The following is a 6,000-nucleotide window of genomic DNA, read 5'->3' as shown; positions in this document are numbered from 1 at the left end:
TCTTTGGAGGATTCATGCTTTCGTGTGTACGTTCGTTCGTTTTGTTATGTGGTTACCAAATGATGCAGTGGACCGCTCGTACTAGGCAAGAGGGGGTTGTATTAGCGACTATACAGATGTTTCAGGTGGCTTTAATTTCAGTGTATGTGCCAGTTCAATCGGCAGGCATCTTCCAAAATTTTGTCCATCCATTTTTGGGTTACGTGAACATAATAAAGTTCAGACCTGCAGTATTGTTATTCGTGTAGTTAAGTTGATGGTAATTATACTGACGCATTATAGAAGGATTCAAGTGATGTCAGCGGAACTGCAGACGCCGTTTGTCATGTTGCCGCCGACGGTGTAACTGCTCAGAGCGTAGGGAGATTGAAAATTGTCAATTAATTGTTGGGCAGCTTCCGACATCAACCCTGTCCGAATTATCTGGAGCATGGATGAAGAACGTGCCTGCTTCCTCGTTACCATCGCTACACCATATGTTGGACAAACGTCGATTTTTTCCAGATTACATGACTAATTCAATCTGAATTATGGTAAAGCTTCCATGCGTAGATTAAGACCGGAAAATGGAACTAGGTAAGACTGAAGATGCTCGACAGTTTTGGCAGAGTAAACTTAATTTTCAAAAAAGCTGCAACGAACGAAATGTAGAATCCAGGCCCCTCGTAGTTAACTTTCTTAACATCAACGAGCATGTTCTGTAATTTCTTACGTTCAACCGTGCACAACAGGCACCATTGAAAAATCTGCCTCGTAGTGTAAAAGAATAGTTCTATCAAATCTGGTCTTCGATGAACAACATCATTATTGTTCACAGAATGTGACAAGAGGAAGCGGCTCAAATGTTTACCAAATATCCTTGTAGACTAATACAAGTGCTTTTGTGTTGTGCAGAGGTCCGATGAAATTTAGCTCCTGTTGAAAATCCTGGCAGATCTGTTGTACAACGGCGAACAACAAAACTGATTCAAATTTTGAATAAATCACACTAAAATCTATCAAAAAAAGGTCTGTGATTTTAGTCGTTAAGAATGTAATTTGCAACATTAGAAGTGACATTTTCGCACTGAATGCGAATCAGACAGGAAATAATGGTCTCAGACTGTCTGGAAGTAGAATTAATTTGGAGGTGGGTAAACACAACTTTGTGTAGTAAATGAATGGAATAAACTTCCTGCAGGGGCAGTCCAGTATACAGTAGTACAGTTCGAAGTTTTAAGATTCGTTTAGATCAACCCCTAAGAATTGTGCTGTAATGCCTGTCACTTATTCCATGATTATTTGTTGCTTATTTTTATCTTATTTATTTTATCTTTTATTTGTTATTTAATGTTTAATTTTTTCGCATTCGAACTCAAGTCAGTTATGGACCTAGTCTCCTGTCGGGATGGTCTTTGTAATCCTTTGTAATTTCGATAACATGCCGTTTTGCACTTGAGATTCTTGACGACACCTGTGCATGTACGCGATAGCAGCTGCCGAGTTTTTATGCACAGTAACTGTTATAAGGATTTGGCTCTTTACAATAATGGTTATAAGGTTATAACAGTCCTGTACGCCGTGGTTGGAAGGACGCACTACTGTTCTCCCTGACCCCAAGCGAGCAGTGACGTCATTGGGATGGTCGGTAGGAGGAGCGAGCGTTGGCGTAGACTTGTCGGCTGTGTTTGAGTTCGGGGCGCCTCAGCGGTGGATAGGGTTGGGATGGGACAAACGCGATAGAGGAAAGAATAAAGTGTAGTGGGGTGAAAGTTTTAACTAGTGGTTGAGAGAGAGATATGGGGAACACACCAGTGAATAAAGTTGACTGGTAATAACATAAACAAGCCCCTTTTTTTTTTTTTTTTTTTTTTTTTTTTTGTACAAATGGAAGTTTGTATTTATAGATTGGGATGGTGTAATTACTATGCTAAATTCTAACATTATAAACGCAGGATGATTACAATGGAATATTGCAAATCTTTGAATATAAAGTATGCTTTGGCGCATCGTTGTGGGAGAGGCCACATTTTGGTAGGAGACTGCACAGGTGATGTAAGGTAAACAAAAATCCTGGTCGGTATTCAGTCACGTAGACTTGCTCAATCCCGTTGTATTCTCCACCTCGTAGATTTTTCCCCATACAACGGATCAATGCCGCCAACCCTGCCACATCGGTTCATTCATGTCCCTAATTTGAAGATTGAGGAATGGGTTCCACGTCTTATTTCCCGTTTCTTTAAAATGTTCATCCAGCACTCCTTTTCGACCCCGTAACACCCCCCCCCCCCCGATTGTGGTCCCCTTTCCCATCTCCCTCTTCCAAACGTCTCCTTTCGTCTGCTGTATGCCGGCACATTACTTTTTTCTGTCTCGCATATTTTTCCCAAACTGCACTGTCCCTACCCTTGTCATTCTCGTCACATTTTTATGGTCCTGTTAATCTTCACTGCATACATAATCTGTTAATCCTGCTTCCTTCGTCTTGACTTGATGTTATTTGCAGTTGCAAAGTTTTGTTCCTCAGCATTAACAAAACAATTCCGGTGTCTGCACAACTTTGTCATCACAACTCAACCCTAACCAATTTTGTTTCAGTTGGTATTTTCCTACCCACCCACATTTCCTCTATGCTGTCCATGCTACTTTTCTTGTTCCAAGTAGTCATGTTTTTCACTGTTACCCCCTTCCATGTTTCATCGTATAAAAAAAAAATCATCATGAAGCCCGCCCGACTCGCATATAGATATTTTCAATTCCTTGCTACATCCATCCACATTTGCAATAATCTTAACTACCCCCTTCGCATTTCCTCAGTGGAGTTTCACGTTTATTTTTAATTTGTGTGTATTTGTTAAAGAATATCAAATGTCCTAAATATTGTATCTGGAAAAAATCGGAAAAGTGGGGCAGGGTTAAGAATCCGCAGTGAGCATAATTGTCAACTTTTAGAGGCAAAGGATTAGGCCCATCATCTTCCATCCAGCTTTCCTTTGCCTTGCTGGTGTGAAGTAGTGTAGAGTAACATTGTATAGGCAAATTAATTTTGAGTAGGTGGAACTTGTAACGTTCCTACACCAAAGGAAAAGTTGTTCAGTCGTGGAAAGGCCAGAGTTTATTAATCATCTTGGGATGAGATTGCCCCCCCCCCTCCCCAACACACACGTATTAAACTCGTGGAATTGGGCATACGATAATAGTTTACTTCCCAGGCTTTGTTACATTTGTTTAATCCCGTCTTGTAAAAATTGTGATCGACACTGATGTGGGATTTTGAGGTGTGCCGTGTCCTCTCGAAAGGGGAAACTTTGTTCACTAATTCTAAAGGTGACTTGCTCGAAAACTAGTATGTTAGGTGGCCTAGGTGACTGACATCACTGTGATAGATTAGCTTCCTCCAATCGTCACTGCAGTGGCTAAAGCGTGGACAGTCTCTTTTGTTCATGTGTGAACACGTCCGGACCACCGGGCGGGTCCGGCACCGCAAACCACGGAAAAAAATTCAGGAACTAGAGGCTTTCATTGCAACTCTTAAATACGTGGCAGCGAAACTAGCTAAAGGTAGTTTTCTTCTCTTCTTCCCTTTCCTTTCCTTGTTATATCTTCTTTTTTCTTCCTTCTCCTTTCTTCCCCTCGCACCCCTAAAATTAGCACATTGGGTGCATGATCGACAGGGAACTTGCAACGACGCTAGATGCTACACAAGCACATTCCGGATACGCGACCTGCACAAGAACTGCCGAGTCGAGGAATTTTTGCGTAGGTCTGATGCTCGGTTTCTCGAATATCTCCATGAAACTAGATGGGGCCCCAGAGTTGCATATTTATAGATTATAAATTCAAGATTAGATAGGAAAGTCTGTACGAAAATATCCACCCCAACTGAAATGTTAAGATATTTGGAAGCTATCTCGATACGTTATGAAATTATGACTGATTTCCTGCACACGTGCTCAGGAAATTCGAAGATTTCCCAAGAAGCAACACGTCAGACACAAGACCCAATGATGAACATTGAAAATATGGACGGCCAACCTGCGCCAGGCGTCATTGAGACACGCCACGACCCACCGTCTGATGACGTCACAGCGAACTGGGAATCCCAGACCCAACCCCCGATTCGTCACCCTGCCCCCTTCCTCCCTCGTGTCCCGTCTGCCTCGCCTTCCCTTGTCTTGACCCACCTAAACATTTCCTTTGTAATTTTTTCTTCTAATCGGCTGGATGTCGTTCGTTTTTACAGTTTCATGGAAATTGTGCTTATCTAAGCGTAAATACTTGTCAAACGAAATAAGTGCCATTTAGAATAACGTCCATAAGTATGTAAAAAGGAGAGGATTATAGCGTGTAAACTTAAAATGTTGGAACAAAACTGACTTGGAGTGGATCATTGCACATTGCCACTACCAGCCTTCACAAACACCCGAAGCAGTGGTACCTGCACGTGGTGGTCCGAGACGGACCCTATCGCCAGTTTTCAGAACCCGTCATTCTCGCATTCTCTCGGTATCTTCATGAATTTCTCCACCTTTTCACACAAGAATTACCAGGGACATACTGCCACACTAGGCTGGTGTGTCGCACTACCTCGGTTTCCCCCAAGGCATTTTGGAGTTTACTTCTAAGGTTGGGTTTCCAGTTATTGAAAGTCTTCAACATTTTCTGTGGCTAAGGCAGTTATTTGGTAGTCGCCGAAAAATAAGTTGCATAAACACTGCGTCAGTGTTCTCGAGATAACTGCCCGATGGACGACACTACTTTCATTCCGCAGTAGGTACGTTTTCAAGGGATTTTTTAAACCGAGCCCAATTTTTCTCCGATATTCATCGTTCCACACAACCCCCGTATTGTATCCTATTTCCATTCACCCAGCATTAGCCATCAATTCAAGTACAACTGTATCGTTCATCTCGGCATTCCCACAGTCCTGACATTTCTCCCTTGTCTTGTCTTAAGCGCTGTCTCTTTCGTCCGTAGGCTTTCAGATAGTATGTCCAACGGGCCCGTATTACTTCACGCTTGTCTACCCTCTCCACAACCCCGCCCACACTTCGACCTTTCTCTTGCCAGCCCCTAAATATAGCCACTTTATTAGTTTTTATATACATATACTTGACCCGTGCCCCCCTCCCCCCTGTCTCTCTCTCCCTCCCTCCCACCGCCTTTCTCCCCATATGTGTCCAGCCTCTCTCTTCGCTGCTCCTCGTATCTCTTCGCCTGTATGCATCTGCATGGCCCTGCCCTGACCTTGTTACTCTCGTATGCATAAAGGCCCGCATTATCTTGACACGTTCTACTTCGATTCAAGCCTTGCCCTATCGTGGGCATATGGCGCTTGTGACTGGTTCGGCAGTAGCCAACTGCATTCATTATGGTTATTTTTTCTGGACAGTTTCCAGAGATTTGTGTGAATATTGCAATTGAAGGCGGGAGGGCTGCCGGCGATGAACACGCTACGTGGCAGGTTAGCAGACGCCCTCTATACCAGGCAGGTCGTCGGTTTGCTCACCAGCAAGGGCGAAACGAAGGGCGGAGGAGTAGGAGGAGGATGATAACGGCGGCGATGAGGAAGAGTAGGATGTGGTGGCGGAAGGGAGGACGTGGTGATTGAGGCAGCGGTTATGGTGGTAGAGGAGGAGGAGGAGGAGGAGGAGGTGGCGGTGGTGGTGGTGGTGGTGGAGGAGTAGGAGGAGGAGGAATAAGAGGCAGCGACAGGGGCCTGGTCGGTCGGGTGGGGCGCCACCAGTCCCCGCTCAGACGGCGTGGTGGTCGCGACAGCTGGAGCATTGCCACTTTTTTTAGAAAAAGACCTTCTGCAGCAGTTGGGACAACCTACCGCATTGCTTCCTGTCCTCCCACCCCTTCACGTGTCTGCACTAACTTCCGTCCATGTGTCGCCTGTTCGTACGAGGACCACCACGACGTCCTGCTGTGTGAAAACTAGCAATCTGGATGTGCCTCGTGCATGCATGCATGCATGCACGCACGCAGTGGAGGAATTGGCAAGCCCTCACGTCAACG

This window comes from Oratosquilla oratoria, chromosome 21, assembly GCF_046742065.1.
Source record: "Oratosquilla oratoria isolate Oo_2021 chromosome 21, ASM4674206v1, whole genome shotgun sequence".
In the NCBI taxonomy this organism is placed as follows: domain Eukaryota; kingdom Metazoa; phylum Arthropoda; class Malacostraca; order Stomatopoda; family Squillidae; genus Oratosquilla; species Oratosquilla oratoria.
The sequence above is the reverse complement of the archived record's forward strand: the minus strand, read 5'-3'. Positions refer to the sequence as shown.